This window comes from Geotrypetes seraphini, chromosome 2, assembly GCF_902459505.1.
Source record: "Geotrypetes seraphini chromosome 2, aGeoSer1.1, whole genome shotgun sequence".
Classification (NCBI taxonomy): Eukaryota; Metazoa; Chordata; class Amphibia; order Gymnophiona; family Dermophiidae; genus Geotrypetes; species Geotrypetes seraphini.
This window is the reverse complement of record NC_047085.1, coordinates 152,625,548-152,647,386: the sequence shown is the minus strand read 5'-3', so window position 1 is coordinate 152,647,386 and position 21,839 is coordinate 152,625,548. Positions and strand designations below refer to the sequence as shown.

Sequence of the window (21,839 nt, the reverse complement as noted above, 5' to 3'; positions counted from 1 at the left end):
CCCTTAGCCGTTTACCTTGTTGAGTTAGACTTATTGAATTTAGATTTATTAATAGATTATATATGTTTTGATTTTTACTTTTTCCTTTATTTTGGTTTGACACAGTATATAAAATTATGTTATGAATTTTTCAAACTATACAGAAAAAATTGGCTGATGATTAGACTGAAATAACAATAATACATTTTTACTTCTTATATGATGTCTTCCACCCTTTTGTCAGCCCTAAAGCTTCAACACTTTTCCCCCTCATTCAGCCATCCTTACTTTTCCTGTATGCATCTCAAATGTGGCGTGCCCCCCCCACTCCAGTGCATCTTCTCACACTCATTTGCATTCTCTTACTCCGCTTGCTCTCTGCTGGGGCCTGTCCTCCCAATCAACCCTCACCCTACTCATATGGATCCCATTACAATGTAACCAATCTTATTTCTGTTCCTCTCCTCCCCCTCCTCTCTGTCTTTTTTATGCACCCAGTGGTATGCCCGCTCTACCTTCAACAAGCTTACCTTCATAAGAATAGCCTTACTGGATCAGACCAATGGTTCATCTAGCCCAGTATCCCATCTTCACAGTTGCCAATTCAGATCACAAATAACTGGTATAAACCCAAATAGCAGCAACATTTCATGCTACCAATCCAGGGCAAGCAGTGGCTTCTCCAAAACGTAAGTTGCTTGCTATAGAGGTGGACGAGTCAACAATGAGCAATGTCTTATCAAAGGAGGAAAAAACCTCAGAACCCCATTAGGGAAGTGCTCTTCTCTAACTTGAGAGGGTATGGTTAAGTCATATGATCAAAAAACCTCCTGGACTTGGAGGATGAGATGAGTGTCGGCATCTATGAGACAAATTTGGTTTTTTCTGATACATAGAGCATTATGGACTCCTGTTCGATTACAAAAATTGGTTAGCTCTAAGTCTAATAAATATTGGCACTGTCATCTCGAAGCAGGGACTTTAGATCATTTATTATTCTATTGTCCATTTATTATGAATTTCTGGAAATAAATTTGGGACCAAATTAATTGTTTATTAGATAACCCAGTGGCATTATCATACGATACTGTGCTATTTGGTATGGCAATGAGAGCAAAAAGTCAGATTTCTACAAATAATAACAAATTATTACTTATAATGACTGGGGTTGCCATTCAACAAATTACAGATAATTGGAAAAATTGGAGTAGATTAAATTATAATTTCTGGTGGAATTCCTTATGTAATGTTTATAAAATAGAAAGATTTATTGCAATACAGTGGGGGTTTTTCAGGAAATTTCAGGATGTGTGGGAGCCATTTACAAAGTATTGTACCGATTAGATGACATTTTATTTTATTTTATTTTCTTCTTAAATTTACAAGTTTGATTGTGAGGGGGGAGGAGAGGGTAAATTTATTGTTACATATTGTATATTGATTATATGATAAGAAAGGGTGGGAGATAATTGCATATTATTTGTACCATTGATGATTATTAAGTTATATTTATTGTTAATTTGTTTGGATATATTGTTACACTTATTGTAAATTTGAAAATGAATAAAGAATTAAAAAAAAAATAATAATAATAAAAAACAAACCTCCTTGAACATTGATCACAATTACTCTTTAACATTAACTATTCCAATTGTTTGTGTTAGGATTGCAGGATGTTAGTTTCACAAAATACAATTGTTAGCAAACAGTGAAAACAACAGTTATTGTTAAACTGTTCAGACCAAAAGGTAGTTTAAATCCACTTATTTTTGCGATGTGGGCTTCTGGATACCCACACTGTAAACAAGCAGTGGCTTCCCCCATGATCTCTTCATCTATCAAACTCTCTACCTGCTGGCACTAACTGAGACCTGAATCTACCCTGAGGACTCTGCTTCAGCTGCCGCCCCATGTCATGGAGGCTACCTTATCTCTCTTACACCTCGCCCAGTTGGTCATGGAGGTGGTGTTAGGATCTTACTCTTGCCATTTTGTAGATATCAACTCCTCCTTCCACTTCAATCTCACTGCTCTCCTTCCTTTGAAGGCCACTCCATCTGTCTATTCACTACTATGCATCTCCAAGTAGCAGTTATTTACCGAATCAACCCTCTGATAAGTCCCTCTCCTCTATTCTCACTGAATATCTCCTTCCCTAATCCTTGGTGACTTCAACACCCATGCTGATGAGCCCTCCAACTCCTACACTTCCAAGATCTTCATTCTAACATCCTCATTCAATCTCCAGCTGTGCTTCACCACCCCTACACACCAGAATGGCCACTGCTTTGACCTTGTCTTCTCCAACTACTCTACCGCCAATTTCTGCTCGTCAACTCTTACCCTACGCTGCCTATCATCTGATAACGTTCACAATTCATCACCTTCCACCCTAGACCCAGCTAATCACTACCAATAGATAAAGGAACCTTCAGTGTATCAACCCTGGTACCCTCTCCACCACTGTCTCACCCCTCCCCTCAACTACTATGTCACACAATGAAGCTGTCTTCTCCTACAACACTGTTCTGTGCTCTTCTCACTCCTCTCATTCATTTCACATCTTATAAGGCGCACAAACCCCAGCACTAGCTAACCTCCAAAATTCGCTACTTGCACTCCTATGCTAGATCTTTGGCTTAAATCCCACACACACGATGACTTCATACACTTCAAATTCCTACTGACATCCTTCCAGTCTGCCCTCTCATATGTCAAACAAGAATACTATTTCCATTTAACTAAATCTCTCAGCTCTAACCCTCACCATCTCTTTACCACACTAAACTCCCTATCCCGTCTTCACTTCCTCCCCAGACTATACCTAAGTTCTTCTATAACCAGGTTCAGAAGATTCACCTTGAGTTCTCAACCAGGTCACTTTCCTCACCCCTCCTTCCATCTGTCCCTTCTGCCAACCTCATCTCAACCCCTGCCACCTTATCCTCCTTTTCTGAAATCACTGAAGAGGAAACTACACATCTTCTCTCCGCCCTCAAACCCACTACCTGCCCCTCTGATCCAATTCCCACCCACCTACTCAGTGCTGTCTCTCCCATCGTCATCCGTCCTATCTGTTATATCCTCAATTTATCACTCTCTACAACAACTATTCCCGAAGTCTTCCAACATGCTGTAGTTACACCTCTCCTCAAAATTATCCTCACTACACCCTACATGTCCCTCTATCGCCCCATCTCCCTTCTCCCTGGGTCTTATCCAAGCTACTTGAACTTGCTGTTCACTGCCATTGCTTACACTTCCTTTCATCTCAAGCTATTCTTGACTCACTTCAGTCAGGCTTTCACCCACTGCATGCCATGGAAACTGCCTTTGCTAAAGTCTCCAATGACCTGTTCTTGGCCAAATTCAAAGGTCTCTACTCTATTTTCATCCTTCTCAATATATCTACTACTTTTGACCCTGATGATCACTACCTACTCCTTGATACACTGTCTTCACTGGAATTCCAGGGCTCTGTTCTCTCCTGGTTTTGATTCTACCTCTCCCATAACACTTTGAGTGCATGCAATGGTGGATTCTCCTCCACTGATATCCCACTATCAATCAGTATACCTCAAGGCTCTATCTCTGTCAGTGCACTGATCTCCTCCTATGGTTTCAGTATCAGCTCTAACTAATGACTTCTAGATCTACATATCTCTACAGGAATCCAGGCCCGAGTCTCAGCCTGCCTGTCCAACATTGCTGTCTGGATGCCTCACTGAATATGGCTAAGACTGAGCTCCTTGTCTTCTTGCCTAAACCCTGCTTACCCCCATTCTCCATTTCTGTGAACAACACTCTCCTCCTACTTGTCTTGTTACCTCACAACATAGGGGTGATTTTCAACTCTTCTCTCTCCTCCACTCAGATCCAACTAATCGCTAAAACCTGTCACTTATTCCTCTATAACATTATCAAAATCCTACCTCTTCTTTCCAAGCACACTACCAAAACCCTTATCCACACTCATCCACTCTCACCACCTTTCACTTCGATTACTGCAACTTGCTTCTCTCAGATCTTCCGCTCAAGCATCCCTTCAATCTACTCATAATTCTTCTGCATGACTCATATTCCATGAGAGCTGTCATACTCATAAGAACATAAGGATTGCCTTACTGGGACAAACTGAAGGTCCATCAAACCCAGTATCTTGTTTCCAACAGTGGCCAACCCAGGTCCCAAATACCTAGCAAGATCCCAAGTATTAAAACAGAGTTTATGCTTCTTATCCTAGGAATAAGCAGTGGATTTCCCCAAGTCATAGCAATAATGGCCTATAGACTTCTCTTTTAGGAAATTATCCAAACCTTTTTAAAACTCTGCTAAGCTAACTGATTTCACATTCACCAGCAACTAATTTTAAAACTTAATTACACATTGTATGACTAAATATTTTCTCTGGTTTGTTTTAGATCTACTATACTTAGTAGCTTCAAAGTCCTAGTATTTTTGGAAAGAGTACACAAGCGATTCACATCTACCCTTTCCACTCCACTCAGTATTTTATAGACCTGTATCATATCACTCCTGAGCTGTCTCTTCTCCATTCGTTTTATCATTTTCGTCACCCTTCTCTATACTTTTTCTAATTCTGCTATGTCTTTTTTGAGATATGGTGACCAAAACTGCACACAGTATTCGAGTATTATAACATTTTCTTCTTTGTTTTCCATTCCTTTTCTGATAAATCCTAACATTCTATTTGCTTTCTTAGCTGCCATTGCACATTGAGCCAAGGGTTTCAAGATATCCTAAATGATGACACCTAGATCCTTTTCCTGGGCAGTGACTCCTAACATGGAACCCTGCATCACATAGCTATACAGTATTTCAGGTTCCTCTTTCCCATATGCATCACTTTGCATTTGCTTACATTAAATGTCATCTGCCATTTGATGCCCAGTCTCCCAGTCCCACAAGGTCCTGTTACAATTTTTCACAATCTTCTTGCGATTGAACAACTTTGTATCATAGGCAAATTTAATTATCTCTCCAGTTATTCTCATCTCTAGATCACTGATAAATATATCCCATCACAGACCCCTCGGGAACCCCACTAGTAACCCTTCTCCATTGAGAATATTGACCATTTAAACCTATTCTCTGTTTTCTGTCTTTCAACAGTTCTTAATTCATTATAGGACAGTGCATCAAAGTACTTGCTATCTGTCAGTCTGCTTATTTTATAAAATCATTTAGCTATATACATGTATAGAAGAGCTCATGTGGACATATAAAACACTGTTCTACACTTACTTGCCTTTCACTTGGTATAAATGTTGGTGCCCAAATGCCAACCTAGGCTCTCTTCTGTAACAGAATCTGGGTGCTTAGATGCTATTATAGAATACTACCTTAGTGGACAGATTTCGGGTACATCATTTTTGGTGGCCTTTTATAGAATTGCCTCCCTCCCCCAGAAGGCAAAAGGTAAAGGCAAAAGATCCCTGGAAAAATGACATTAAAATCTCTGCCTTGGTCCACTACTGTTGCTACCTTTTATAAAGGAGGCTGATTTGGAAATATTATCATTGTCTGACCCCCCCCCCCCCCCCCGAGATGAATGACAGCTGATGCTAAAATTGACAGCCTAGTGGAGTTACTAAAAGTACACAGAGGTCAGCTTCAGAATGCTGTTTCAGTTATGCAGCAAATGACAGGTTAAGCTTCTAGGAAAAGATCAGTGAGACTCCTGTTAATTGTCAATGCAGCAGGCATTTAAGTTGAGCAACTTTAATAAGCTATTTGGCTGCTTAAAAACAGGTTTCCTAAACAGCTGGAATAGATAACAGCTGAGCTCCAAGCTTTAGATATCTAGAATGCTGCTTCATCAGGTGAAAACCAATATGCTTCTGCTCATTTAACACAGGAAGAAGCAGTCCTTGAGCTTCAGACTTACAGTATATCACAAGGTGATCCCAACAGTCATTTAAAAAAGCATCCACACTCGAAGCTGCTTCAAGGAGTTCTACAGCCATTGTGGCTTTTAAAAGAATCAAAAGTTCAATGATGAAGTCACTCAGGGAATGGAGCTCATTGTTCTGCAAAGCAACTAAAGTGTAGCTATTTGTTCAAGGAACCCGCTACCACAGGCAGGTAGCTGTGCGCAAAAATTCAGATGTCTTTTGACTGCTTTAAGCTCCTCGTCTCCATATCTCAGTTTCTCACATTGTTATTGTTAGGTGCCATTAACTCGTGTTAGGTGCCATTAACTCCTAGCGACTTGATGAATTGCGGATCTAAAAATAAATCGATTTTGTGCTAGTCTGGAAAGGTCCTCCAGCGTCATCCCCCATAGTTGTTTTCAATGTGTCCCGCCATCTGATTGAGGGTCGCCCTCTTCGCCTGGTTCCTTCACATTTGCCCTCCAAAAATCATCTAGAACACAGCAGTAAGAATTATCATTGCCCCCCCCTACCGAAACAAATCTGTATATGTGCCTCTTCTATCTGAGTATTGCGAGGGTGGGAGGTGCCCAGGGAGGTGATGCCCCACCCTCTTCCATGCTCCCCCTGCCGAACACGCACCCTTTCCCTTCCCCGTACCTGTTTAGCTTCCCCGGCATGAGCAGCATCTCCAACTTGCTGCCCACGCCAGCTCTCCCCGACATCACTTCGTAGTCATGGGCTCCAGATATAACAGCAGAGGGGAGCGCCAAGGCCAGTGTAAGCAGCAGGTTGGAGCTGCTGCTCGTGCCAGCGAAGAGCTAGAGATACCTTGGGGGTGTGCGCAAAGTGAAGACAGGCGTGTTGGGGGGGGGGGGAGTGGGAAGGAGCAGCAAAGCTGAAACATGGAGAGGTGCCGGTGTGGCTCATGTGGAGAGGTGCTGGTGCCCCCACCAAGAAGGAACCCAGGGCGGTCCACAGCCCCCTCCCCCCACTTATGCCACTGTACCTGAGTACATCTACTGGCTCCTTAACCCCTCAGGCATTCATATAAGGAATAGAGGAGTAGCCTAATAGTTAATGTACCTACACTCAAGATCTTGGGAAACTGGGTCCAATTCACGCTACAGGTCCTTGTGACCCTGGGCAAGTCACTTAACCCTCCATTGCCCCAGGTACAAAAACACTTCATATCAGGGCTGAACAAAGCTTAGATAAATTTAAGGGAAATCTAAAATGCTACCTCTTCTAAGATGCATATGATTGCTGAATAGACTTGGTGACTGCCTGGGTTGTTTTATAATCTTAATTCCCTAGCTTCCCTATTGTTTTTTACCCTCTATATTTCCTTTGCTTTTAAAACTGTAGTTCTCCCCACTTTCCTATTTTCTTTATGTTTGTCAAGTATTGTTTAGTCAGTACGTATCTGCTTAATGTTTCCCCCTTTTTAAATATAAATGCTAAAATGCTTAGAATTCATGATTAGCGTTTTATCAAAATTTTAATAAACTTGAAACTTGGACACCTTAGATAGTCAGCCTACTAGGGACAGAGAAAGTACCTGTGTACATCCAGTAGCGTTATAGAAATGAAAACTAGTAGTAAAGGGAACTTGATATACTGTTTCCTTTTCTGTGTGGTTATAATCAAAGCAGTTTGCATATTTTAGACAGGTACTAATGAAGTGTTAAGTAACTTACCCAGAGTCACAAGGAGTTGCAGTGGGAATCAAACTCACAAGTTGTCAGTCACAATCTCAGGGTGCCGAGGCATCTGCCCTAAACACTAGGCCTCTCCTCCATTTAGTAGTAAGCTCATTCTCTATTGTCCTCCATCTGATAAATTCACCTTTGCTGACCTTTTTCCTTAATACTTTAAAAGTAAGAAACATAACTGCAGTACAGCTAACAGCTTTCCAGTGGCTGGTTGCATCAGACCTTTGATTCAGTAAAGGTCATCAAATGACGTGACCTAGTACAGTGTAACATGACAATAGCTGATGGAGTAAAAAAAAAAAAAAAAAAAAGCCCTGCTGATTACCGACCGATCTTTAACACACTTTGCGCAGTCTGAGTGCATAATAGCAGCTAAATTGGTGGCATCCAACTACCAGGTCAGAAATGTAAACTGACCAGGGAAAATTCAGGTCACCACCAAAACTTGGGAATTGGGGTTTTTTTTGTACCCTGTAATTTTATTTTACTATTATTAACAATAGTTTGTAAATGTATTCTCTATTATCTTAAACATTTTGGGGAAATTTTATAAGTGACATTTAGAAGAGCATCAAAGCTTTGAAAGCACAGCCCTTGCTTTTATAGCACATATGCAGATGCTTCTTATAAATCAGACTTATCCAACCTACAGTTTGGGGCCAAAGGTTAGCTCATCAAGAGCTTTTATCTGGCCCTCAGAAGCTCAGTGGGATTCTTGCTTCCCCCGCTGTGACTTAGCCATCTGCAAGCTTGTGACCCAAGCAGTAGCATAGGAAGGTGGGGTGGACCGCCCCGGGCGCCATCTTGGTGGGGGTGCCAGCATCTCTCTGCCCCCTCCCCCACGCCACACTTGCACCCTCCCTTCCCTGTCCCCTCCATTCCTCTTTAAAATTTGCCAGCGCAAGCAACCACTCTAGCCTGCTGCTGGTGCTAGCCTGGCTCCCTCTGAAATCACTTCTGGGTCACGGGGACAGGAAGTAACTTCAGAGGGAAAGATGGGGCGAGCAGCAGGTTGGAGAAGCTGCTCATGTGGCAAAGATTTTAAGAGGTATGGGGGCGGGAAGAGAGGGCACGAGTGTGGCGCGGAAGAAGCGGGGGAGTTGGCATGGAAGGAATAGAGGGATGGAGAGGAGGGTACGGGGGTGCCACTGATTCCCAAGACCAACTGTGGTGGGGAAATAGAAATCCCCCTGAGCTGCTGCTGCTGGAACCAGGTGAGAGGAACGAGAATGAATGAAGGTGATGGGGGGAGTGTTCATGAAAGAGAGAGAAAGATTGGATGAAGGGCAGGGGGGTATGAGAAAGGCTGGGGGATGTGAGAGAGTGAAACAGACTGGGTGAAAGCTGGGAAGGCCATCAGAGAGAGAGGCTGGGTGAAGACTGTGAGGGGGTGGGAGTACATGAGAGACAGAAAAAGGTTGGCCAAGACTAGACTAAATTGATTTCTTCTGTGAAATAGTCCAACTACCTGTAATATCACAGCTTGAGCTTCTCTGACTTCAATTGTTTTTATTTTGTGGTTAAAAAAAAAAAAATATATATATATATATATTTTTTTTAAATCATTGTCAGAGACTAAAGCACAAGTAGCCCTATTTCAAAATTACTCTCTGTGAAGGCAATTCTTTAATGGGGCACTTTTAAGTGCCAAGAAAATACTTATTTGGAGCCAATCCTACAAAAGGAAAATGTAGAAGATACCATTCAGTGGCTCATCAATAAATTATGGTGTTCTATTATTTTATGTGCATGACTGTGTGCCCAATCATGTTCCACCCAGTCTCTGCCCATGTGTATGCCCACCCTTCAAACTACATCCCATGTTTAAGGCCATTTTGAAATAACACATTGCTGAATATTGACATTTACTTAAGCTGTTAATGGGGGTTTCTCTGTAGATAGCAAGGGAATGCACCTACAGTAATTGGTGAAGTCCTCAGACTGATCCTGCGTGTTGGTGCTCTCCCCTAGCAAATAGGAAGCCTTTGGGCTTACTGGGCATGTGAAGGAATTCCTGCTTTCAGTGGCCCCACCCCTCTCCAGCTCAGTTTTGTCTGTAGCTGAAAAAGATATCATAGTGAGAAGGACGGAAGGGTACGTGTGGCTGCATTTCCCTACCGCCTATGGAGAACCCCTGCAACAGGTAAGCAACTTCAGTTTCTCCGGAGACAAAGAGGGGAGATGCAGGCACAGGCACACTTGTTGGCAAGTCCTTAACTACTGTCTGCATTAGAGCGATGATAAGTTAGGAAGGAGCAAAGAGGTGGAGAAGGAGTCACAGACTGTCCAAAATTTATGTCTTGTGCTGTGCCCTGGTCCAAACAGTAATGAGTAAAAATAACAGTATTAATATATATATATTTTAAAGTAAATCTAACAAGAGGAAGACATTTTTTCCCATTATATGAGTGAGAGAGAGAGAGAGAGAGAGAGGGGAGAGTAGCAACCTGTTAGATGCAGCTAAGAAAAACACTGAGCTGGAGAGGGGTGGAACCACTGAAGATGGGAATTCCTGTAAATGACCAGTAAACTCAAAGACTTACTATTTGCTAGGGGAGAGCACCGACACACAGGATCAGTCTGAGGACTTCATCAACAAGTGTGCCTGCATTTCCCCTGCTTGTCTCCGGAGAACCCCAATTACCTAAAACGTCCAAGTGGAAGCAAGAAAGAAGTAGGGAATTACAGGCCAGTAAGTCTGACTTCTATGGTAAGCAAATTAATGGAAACTCTTTTAAAACAGAGAATGATGAAGTTTTTGGAATCCTATGGATTACAGGACCGGAGGCAACATGGATTCACTAGAGGTAGGTCTTATCAGACAAATTTGATCAATTTCTTTGACTGGGTGATCAGAGAATTGGATAGAGGGAGTGCACTAGATGAGGTGTATTTAGATTTTAGCAAAGTCTTCGACAGTGTTTCACACAGACGTCTAATAAATAAACTGAGTGCCCTTGGGATGGGTCCCAAAGTGATGGGCTGTGTCAAGAACTGGTTGTGAGAAGGCGACAGAGGGTAGTGATCAATGGAGATCGCTCTGAGGAAAGGGATGTTACCAGTGGTGTGCCTCAAGGTTCTGTTCTTGGGCCTGTTCTTTTTAACATTTTTATAAACGATATTGCCGAAAGGCTCTCGGGTAAGATTTGCCTCTCTGCAGATGATACCAAAATCTGCAATAGAGTAGACACCCAGTATGGTGTGAATAACATGAAGAAAGACCTGGCAAAGCTTGAAGAATGGTCTGAAATTTGGAAGCTAAAATTCAATACTAAGAAAAGCAAGATCTTGCTTCACCAATTTGCTTGACTTCTTTGAAGGTGTGAATAAATGTGTGGATAAAGGTGAGCCGGTTGATGTAGTATATCTAGATTTTCAGAAAGATTTTGATAAAGTTCCTCATGAGAGGCTCCTGAGAAAATTAAAGAGTCATGGATAGGTGGCAAAGTTCAGTTGTGGAATACGAATTGGTTATCAGATAGAAAACAGAGGGTAGGTTTAAATAGTAATTTTTCTCAATGGAGGAGAGTAAACATTGGAATGCTGCAGGGGTCTGTACTGGGACCGGTGCTATTTAACTTATTTATAAATCATCTTGAAATTGGAACGATGAGTGAGGTGATTAAATTTGCAGATGACACTAAACTGTTCAAAGTTGTTAAAACGCATGCGGATTGTGAAAAATTGTAGGCGGACCTTAGGAAATTGGAAGACTGGGTGTCCAAATGGCAGATGAAATTTAATATGGACAAATGCAAAGTGATGCACATTGGGAAGAATAACCTGAATCACAGTTACCGGATCTGGGTATCATTGTAGACAATACGATGAAACCTTCTACCCCATGTAGAGGAGGACTGAATGGTAAGGAAGCGACAAACACAAAAGGTAAGGAAGAGACAGACGCCAAGGGAACAAACCCACACATACAATCAAGGTGAGGTAGAGCGGAGACAGCACACACAAAAGAGACAGCAAGGCAAGCAACATAAGGAAGCAGCAGGCAAGGGACACAAGGGAAGCAAGAAATGGAAGCCCAAGGAAGTCAGAAGGTGAGCTTTCCGGTCTTCTGTATCGGCTGCAATATGTATGACTACCTCCCTTCGGGGATCCAGGCATACATTTGCAATCGATGCATGGAGATGGATAGCTTGAAATGTCAGGTAAGACTATTGGAAGGAACAGTGATGGAACTCGAAGACAGAATCCGAGCACAGGAGAAGATTCTAGTGGAGTACAGCCCAAACGAAGAGGTCAAGGAACTAGAAATGTTCATAGAGGAAGCTCATCAGCACCACGTAGAGATCCCAGGGCTGGAAAACTGTACTCAGGAAACCGATGTGAGGAGAGAAGACACCCATGCAAACATAGAAGAAACCGAAGACGAGGTAGGAGACAACCGCACATCAGGAGGAATAGTGAGAGCACAGGAAGACATCGCCCCATCCAAAGAACAGGAAAAAATTTCAAGAGCATCATTGGAGGAAGAAGACTGGCCCTACTCCAAGGACGTGGACCTACGCCCCCCAAGGAACTCCCGAATAAAGAAGATGGGGATCATCGTAGGCGACTCCATTATACGACATGTGGACAGCCACACCGCAGGAGGAAGAGAGGACAGAGTCGTCACCTGTCTGCCTGGAGCAAGAGTGAAGGATGTGACCAACAGGATCTCCAGGATCATAGATGGCGCAGGGGGAGAGGACACCGCTGTGCTTATCCACGTGGGAACAAATGATGTGAGCGGGCGGAAGTATGACAGGGAAGAGCTGAAGGGCCAGCTCCGCTCACTCGGAAGACAACTGAAGATCAGGGAGGTGAAGGTGGCCTTCTCTGAGATCCTCCCAGTACCAAGAGCGGATGAAAAGAGACAAGGGGAATTGCAAGTAATCAACGCCTGGATGAGACGATGGTGCGAAGAAGAAGGCTTCGACTTCGTGCGCAACTGGACGGCGTTCTGGGGAAAAAGCAAGTACTACAGAAGGGACGGACTACACCTCAACAAGGAAGGAGCAAGAGTTTTGGCAGGCAACATGAAGAAGGCAATCGAGAAGGCTTTAAACTGAAAGATAGGGGAAAGCCGACAGTCGACCACCGGTCGATGGCACGGATAGCAGGATGCCCCAACGAAGAAGCCAAGGAAAACTACTCCTACACAAGAGAAGACGACCTCACAGCCAACAAGGGAGAAAAAGCAGGAAGGGACAACTCAGACACAGGAGGGGACGACCACACAGCAAACAAAGGTGATAACACAGGAGCAGTAAAGGATATCGTAATTGAAACTACAGGGACGGCCAAGAGTAGAAGGTCCAAAAAGGTAACACGAAGGGAACTTAGATGTATGTATACGAATGCTAGAAGTCTAGGTAACAAAATGGGGGAACTAGAGACAATAGCAAGACATGACATATTGGATATCATTGGCATAACAGAAACATGGTGGAATGAAGAAAACAAATGGGACATAGTACTACAGGGATACAAACTGTATAGAAGAGATCGAGTAGGGCAGAAAGGTGGAGGTATTGCTCTATATGTTAAGGAGGGAATAGATTCTGTTGAAATAGTTACAACAGAAATGAAAGAGAAGCTTGAGTCACTCTGGATCAAAATTCCTGGTCAATATGGCGCAGATACGAAAATTGGCCTTTACTATCGTCCCCCAGGACAGGCGGAGGAAACTGACTCAGAAATGATGGAGGAAATCAAACAAAAATGCAAGACAGGCAATATAATTATATTGGGAGACTTCAATTTCCCAGGGATAGACTGGAAACTAGCAACCTCCAACTGCGGCAAGGAGGCCAAGTTCCTGGAGGTGCTAGGGGATTGCTTCCTGGAACAAATGGTAAAAGAGCCGACAAGAGGCAACGCCACCTTGGACTTGGTCCTAAATGGCCTCACGGGACCGATAACAGAAGTGGAAGTCATGGTTCCACTGGGAACGAGTGATCACAATGTAATCAACTTTAAACTTGACATCGGGAAAGGGAAACATGCCAAAACCTTAACCACCACCTTGAACTTTAAAAAGGGTAAATACGATCGCATGAGAGCCATGGTAGAAAAACGACTCGAGAAGATGGTGGACAAACTCGAAACGGTAGATCAGGCATGGTCCCTACTGAAAAATACTATCACAGAAGCACAAGATCTCTACATTCCGAGGATTTCCAAAGATCGGAGAACAAAGAGCAAAAGAGAACCGGCATGGCTTACCATAAAGGTGAAGGAAGCCATAAAAGAAAAGAAGGACTCTTTCAAAAAATGGAAATGCATAAAGACAACCGAAGCCTGGAACAAACATAAAGATGATCAGAAGAAATGTCACAAGGCGGTGAGGGATGCAAAACAGGAATATGAGGAAAAAATAGCCCAGGAGGCCAAAAACTTCAAGCCCTTCTTTAGATACGTGAAAGGGAAAAAACCTGCAAAAGAGGCAGTGGGACCCCTGGACGACCAGGGAAGAAAAGGGTACATCAAGGAAGATAAACAAATCGCAGACAAACTAAATTCCTTCTTTGCGTCCGTCTTTACGAAGGAGGACACCTCAACAATACCTGAAGCGGAGAAAGTGTTTGCAGGAGAAATAGAAGACAGCCTCACCACAGTTGAAGTGGACTTAGACCAGATATACTATCAGATCGACAAACTTAAAAGTGACAAATCCCCTGGACCGGATGGAATTCACCCGAGAGTCTTAAAGGAATTGAAGGTTGAAATCGGAGAGTTATTGCAAAAACTTGCAAACCTGACAATCAGAACTGGACAGATACCGGACGACTGGAGGATAGCGAACGTCACCCCAATTTTCAAAAAAGGATCGAGAGGGGAACCGGGCAACTATAGACCTGTGAGTCTTACGTCTGTCCCCGGCAAGATGGTTGAAGCACTGATCAAGGATAGCATAGTCCGACACTTGGACGCACACGACTTGATGAAACCCAGTCAACATGGATTCAGGAAAGGGAAATCATGTTTGACGAATTTACTCCAATTTTTTGAGACCGTGAACGAGCAAATTGATAGTGGGAAGCCGGTGGACATAATATACTTGGACTTCCAGAAAGCGTTCGACAAAGTTCCACACGAAAGACTTCTCAGGAAACTACAAAGCCATGGCATAGAGGGGGATATACAAAGATGGATAGGCAAATGGCTGGAAAACCGAAAGCAGAGAGTGGGCATAAATGGGAAGTTCTCCGACTGGGAGAAAGTGACTAGTGGTGTACCCCAGGGCTCGGTACTTGGGCCGATCCTTTTTAATATTTATATCAATGACCTGGAGGAAGGAACATCCAGTGAGATCATCAAGTTTGCAGACGATACAAAACTATGCCGGGCGATCAGATCGCAGGAGGATAGAGAGAAACTCCAGAGTGACTTGTGTCGGTTAGAAACATGGGCGGAGAAATGGCAGATGAAGTTCAATGTGGAGAAATGCAAGGTAATGCATTTAGGCAATAAGAATAAGGAATACGAGTATACAATGTCAGGTGCAACTCTGGGGAAGAGTGAACAAGAAAAGGACCTGGGTGTACTGATAGATAGGACCCTGAAGCCGTCGGCACAATGCGCGGCAGCGGCAAAGAAGGCAAATAGAATGTTGGGCATGATAAAGAAAGGAATCTCGAGTAGATCGGAGAAAGTTATAATGCCGCTTTATAGGGCAATGGTCAGACCACACTTGGAATACTGCGTCCAACATTGGTCTCCTTACCTAAAGAAGGATATAAAACTGCTGGAGAGGGTGCAGAGACGAGCAACAAAACTGGTGAAGGGTATGGAGAAACTGGAATACGAGGACAGACTTATAACACTAGGATTGTTCTCCCTTGAGAAAAGGAGACTGCGTGGGGATATGATCGAGACCTTCAAAATACTGAAAGGAATCGACAAAATAGAGCAGAGAAGATTATTTACATTGTCCAATTTGACACGGACTAGAGGACATGTAATGAAGCTATGGGGGGACAGGTTCAAGACTAATGTCAGGAAGTTCTGCTTCACTCAGAGAGTGGTTGACACCTGGAATGCCCTCCCAGAGGAGATTATTGCGGAATCGACCGTCCTAGGCTTCAAGAGCAAACTAGATGCATATCTCCTTAAGAGAGGCATATAAGGATATGGTGGACTATAAATTACGCCAGGTGTACACCTGGCAGGGCCTCCGCGTGTGCGGATCGCCGGACTTGATGGACCGAAGGTCTGATCCGGAGATGGCAGTTCTTATGTTCTTATGTTCTTATGTGCAGGATGCTAGGAATTATTAAAAAAACGGATGGTTAACAAAATTAAGAATGTTATAATGCCCCTGTATTGCTCCATGGTGCGACCTCATCTGGAGTATTGCATCCAGTTCTGGTCTCCTTATCTCAAGAAAGATATAGTGGCGCTAGAAAAGGTTCAAAGAAGAGCTATAAAGATGATAAAGGGGATGGAAAGCATCTCGAATGAGAAAAGACTAAAACGGTTAGGGCTCTTCAGCTTGGAAAAGAGATAGCTGAGGGGAGATATGATTGAAGTCTACAAAATCTCGAGTTGTGTAGAACGAGTACAAATGGATTGATTTTTCATTCCGTCAAGAATTACAAAGACTAGGAGACACTTGATGAAGTTACAGGGAAATACTTTTAAAACCAATGGGAGGAGATTTATTTTCACTCAGAGAATAGTTAAGCTCTGGAATGCTTTGCTAGAGGATGTGGTAAGAGCGGATAGCGTAGCTGGTTTTAAGAAAGGTTTGGACAAGCTGGAGGAAAAGTTCACAGTCTGTTATTGACAAAAACTGGGGGGAATCCACTGCATGCCCTGGATTGGTAGCATAGAATATTGCTACTCCTTGGGTTTTGGTCAGGTACTAGTGACCTGGATTGGCCACCGTGAGAATGGGCTACTGGGCTTGATGGACCATTGGTCTGACCCAGTAAGGCTATTCTTATGTACTCTGATGTCTGGCCACTGAAATACTGCTCTGCTGCTGCAACCACCTGCGAATCACTTGAAAATAGTCAGATGGAGCAAGATCTGGTGAGTAGGGTAGAATGTCCCCAACTGCATCAAAACAGCCATCGTTTTACCAGCCTTGTGAGCAGGTGCATTGTCTTACAAAAAGAAAGCTCCTTTCTGCAGCTTCCCTCTCCTTTCTACTTTCAATGCCTCCTTTAATCAGCTCAAAAAGTTACAGTAGTATTCCGCATTAACTGTCAGTCATTACAAAACCTTCCTGACCCCACAACACTGTGGTCATGATCTTTCCTGCAAACATTTGGGTCTTGATTTTCCCTGGCTTTTGAGAAACTGAGTGCTGCCACTGCATGGACTCTTGTTCTGTCTCAGGATCATAGTGGTGTAACCATGTTTCATCAACAGTAACTAGTTATTCCAAAATGTGGGCACCCGCTCACTGAAAATGCTGCAAAATCAACTTGGAAGTGTCCTCTTGACGTTATTTTTCATCAGCATTCAAACATTTGTGCACCCACTTGGTTGACAGCTTCTGAATACCCAGCTGCTTGTGGATTACACACCCAACACATTCCCTGGACATATGTAGTGTCTCAGCAATTGTTTTAGCTGATATTTGCCGATCTGCCAAAATCAGTTCATGGACGTTGTCAATAATTTCAGGAGTTAACAACATTTGAGGCCTCCCAGACCTTGCTGCATCTTCGGTCTCAAAATCTCCACATTGAAAGTTTGCATACCATTTCTTCATTATGGATTATGATGGGTATTTATCACCCTACATTCCGTTGACATGCATTGCATTATGAGCCTGCAAATTGGCTTTTTGCAAAATAAAACAACACTTTTCAGTTACAGAGGCAAAATGAAGCTCAGAATTTAGGAAGATGGTTGGGCTGAGAACTTTTTAGCAACCCCTCTTAGCTGCAGGTGAATACTTAACACTCTGTTTCTGCAGACATATAGCTCAATGTATCAGTTTAACTTTTGCAACAGAAGCGGTCTAGAAGATTAACATATGAAGGGGAGAGTACAAAAAAATGCTGCTACCAACCAGTAGAATGGTTTTCAATATTCTCCAGAAAGCATGTGCCTGTGGGTATGAAATGCACTTCAATAAAAAGGCACATTTTAAATTCTGAAGACATCTGTATTTAATCAAAGCATTGCTCTCAGTAGAATGAAGTCTAATGTGTAAAACTTTCCCAGGGGAGACTTAAAACCAGGACTGGCATGTTTGCTCTTTATTATTTGGAGCTAGCAGTTAGTATAATCTGTTGTGGCCTCCAGAGAAATTCATAAATTTATGTCTGGACCTGGGATTAGTGCAGGTGAAGGGCACTATATAGATGGTGTATTAACATTTTTGGTTTCATTAAGATCAATTAAGCATTGAGAAACATAAAGGGCTCCTTTTACGAAGGTGCGCTACAGGTGCGCACTGGATTAGCGGATTAGCCAAAAATCTACCGCCTGCTCAAAAGGAGGTGGTAGTGGCTACTGCACGCGGCATTTTAGCGCGCGCTATTCCACGCGTTAAGGTTCTAGCACACCTTTGTAAAAGGAGCCCAAAAGCTTCTTTTTAAAAATATAAACAAAAGGTTGCCTGAGCAGTTGTTAAAATTTTGGAGCTTATACATTAAAGGGATTTCTCCCATATTGGAGGTAATTTAGTAAACATTTTCTGTGGGTAAAATGGCTGTTAAATAACTATGCGTGGGTATACATTGGTGCTGCCCGATGCAAGGAAAAATTTTCAATTCAATTTGGTCTATTGAATCAATTTTTTTATTCAATTTTCCTGCCCAATCCGGTGTTTTTTTTTTTCAAATGTCCTACTGGGTTTATTTTCCACCCCTCCCCTTTCTTTTCCCTCTCCAACCCCATGCCAATGTTGTGATGTAACCAAAATAAACAAAATATCTTTTCCTCTCTCTGTTAGGTCCTAGCTCACGCTTGCTAACACCAGCTCTGGCAGGATACACATTTCAAATCTGACATATTGTAATCAAATTATTTTTTTCTACCTTCCACTGCCATATCCAACATTTGTTTCTTTCCCAGTGTCTCTCTCCCTGCCTTTTGCCCTGGGTCAAACCTCTCTTTTCCCCTCCATGCAGCATCTTTTCCTTACTCCCTTCCATTATGATGTGCAACATTTCTTTCTCTCTCCCCATGCACCATCTCCCCCTACTCTCCACCCTATGTCCAACATTTCTTCATCTCTTCTCCATGTATGTCTCCCTCCCCTCCACCATATGCAGGATTTCCCCTTCTCGCCCCTTTCTACCTCTTCTCTGCCTTCCTCTCCTCCACTCCAAAATTTTTTTCTTTCTCCTGTTTTCCCCCTTGTGCAGCATCTTTCCTCCCCTCTCCTCCCCCTGAGCACAGCTTTCCATCCCTTCCACCCTCCCATCCCAGTGGAGTAGTTTTGCATCCCTTCTACCCCCTGTGGAGTAGTTTTCCATCCCTCCCTCCCATCCTCCTGTGCAGCAGCACCCCATCGACTCTCCCACCTGAGGACAGTGGCATCACTCTGAATGGGCTACTTGCAGATTGCCTCATCGAGGTTTCCCTCTGCTGCATCATCAGTGACATCATCAGTGATGCAGCAGAGGGAAGGCCCAATGGGGCAGGCCGCTGAGCAGTCCATTTGGAGTGATGCTGCTGTTGACCGTCCACCGCCACTACCTTTGCTGCTGCTTTAGGAGGCCTCAGAAGTATGTCAGGTCTCACTGGGGGTGGGGAGGGGTATGTTGGTCATTGAATTGGTGAGTGTGATGTTCTTGGATAATGAATCGATTCAAATCAATTCACTGAAGTAAATCAGTGAATAATTGGCGAATCAGACAGCACTAGTATAAATGCTTAAAAGTAGGCACCTCACTAAATTTTGCCAACATTTATGTGATCTGCATGTAGGTGTTTCTGGGTATGTACATAGAGCAAGGAGAGATGCACATGCATAGCTACTCAAGGGATAGGGTAGGTTGAGGGCTTTTATCCATTGAGCCAGAGAAGCTTCCACTAATGTCTTTCTTCCTCACATCTGATAAGATAGCTTAGGGATCTGCTAAGCTATGATCTTCTCAGGTATTTTCACATGGCTAGGATCACTAAGCTGTCATAGTAGGAACCCCCCACAACTGAAAGGAAGCAGCTGTAGCTCAATGGGTAAAAGCCCTGTGCTTATCTTCCAGAGGTCATAGGTTCAAATCCCAGCACATATTTTAATTGTGGCATTCTACCTTGCAGGTGCACCTTGATGATCTCACAATGAGGCCAGCATTGTGCAGCTGCACACCTCCATTTGCAATGAAGTAGAAGCCATGCTAAGGTCTGTATCTGGGTTTTTTTTTTAGTTTTTAAGCTTTTGCAAATGAAGTTATGTATGCAATCTATATATTTTTGTCGTGCTTTCTTTGCTTTCAGGAAAGAGTTGATTGGAGTTCAGTCAGAAAAAATGGTAGCTTTTTAGTAAGAAACCTAAAGCTGTGTTTTTTTTCATATGCTCTGCTTCATTTAATGGATGATTTCCTCTAATTAGCAAATAACATTGCTGTTTGTCCACAAAAATAGAAGGTTTTGCATTCAATATATCTGTTTTGATGTGCCCTGTTTATGTGGTGCCTTATTAAATGTATTTTGAGCTTAATAAAGCAAAAATAAAAACCCAGAAAACTATTTAGTAGATTGCATTGGACGTTCATACTGTGCCTAAGTTCAGTCCATAGAACTTACGTCTATCTGAAGCCTAAACTACGCTCAAAAGTAGACTTCCTTTACAATGCCTATAGGACCTAGTTTTGTTATGCAACTTGCTAGCTCATTGTATAGCACACTGGTTAAACCTACAGCCTTCTACCCTAATGTTGCTGGTTCAAATCCCAGTCACTCTATCTGATGGAAGAGAAATAAATAAAAGCATTAAGCAGATCCAACTCCCAGTATCACAATTATAATGAAAAACACCATAAAATTATCACTCTAATAACGTCATAATAATAAAATATTGTAACATTAAGGACAATGTTTGCATGTCTAACTTTCGCCTACAACCCGATTCTCTAAAGGACGTCTCAAAATTTGGACATCTAAACAGTACTGAGCGTCGCTGAGTGTGATTCTACAAAGAACGCCTATCTTGGACGTCCAAACTGCGCCTAACTTTAGACACGCTTTGCAGAATCAGGGCATCAGAGTCAAATGCTAATCCAAATTTTACTAAGAATTGCCGCTGCTGGGTCAGACCAGTGGTCCATTGTGCCCAGCAGTCCGCTCACGTGGCGGCCCTCTAGTCAAAGACCAGCGCCCTAACTGAGATTTTTTTTTTAAACTACAGCACGCTTACTACATCAAAAGAATAAAGGTATGGAATAGAAGAGTGGCCTAATGGTTAGTGCAGTGGACTGAGATCCCAAGGAACTACATTCAATTCACTTTGCAGCTCCATGTGACTCTGGTCTGGTCGCTTAACCCTCTATTGCCCCAGATAGGAAAAAAGATACTCCACAGCTTAATTCGTGAGTCCACTAAGGACAATGTGGAATAAGCCTAGCCATACTGGACTGAATTATTTGCACAAAAACTGTAAACAGATAAAAAATGTCACTTCCAAAGTGCATAGGAAAATCTCTGTGTCTTTTCTTATCCCTTTCATTGGCATTGAAAAATAACTTCAAATGTTCACATCCATCTGGAAGCCAGAACCCTGAGAACAAAAGTGTCTTTCATATTCTATGTGCACAGCTTCCACTGCAGTTCTAAACAAAGTTCAGTAGCAAGAACAACTTGCCAGGAAAGTTAAGTTTACCATTCAAAGCACGATTATTGTCTCAGATAGCAGAAGGAGACGTGCTAGCTGGAAAAAGAAAATCTCCAGCATATTCCTTCTGAAAACCCATATTAAAATGTCCAAATGAAAACACACAGCACAGGAAAGAAAAATAAGGCAAATTAAAGAGGTAGAAAACCAAGTGGAAAATAAGGGAAATGTGTGGTCAAGATCTATGAATGTATAGTCTCCAGTAGAGTGTTACATGCAAAGGATTCAGTGGGTGTTTGGAAGGTATAACTGGATTCTAGCATTTTGCATTTTGCCTAGTATCAACTCCTAATGGAAACCAGCGTTAAAACCATTTCAAACTCACAAAAGCTCTTTTTCTAAATAAGTGTAGTGGACTACAACAAATTTAATATGACTTATAGTAAGCATGGCTTGTAACCATATCTGCTTCTATCTTAATAGCTGAAGGCATATCCTGCCCACAGCTTCTACGGA

At 42.7% G+C, this 21,839-nt stretch overlaps 1 protein-coding gene across 17 annotated transcripts in view; it reads right to left on the bottom strand.

The window, feature by feature from the left end:
- The window catches only part of PTPRM (protein tyrosine phosphatase receptor type M), a 1,237,515-nt gene that overhangs the window by 132,863 nt on the left and 1,082,813 nt on the right, over positions 1-21,839 (bottom strand). The gene's annotated exons all lie outside the window — the stretch shown is intronic.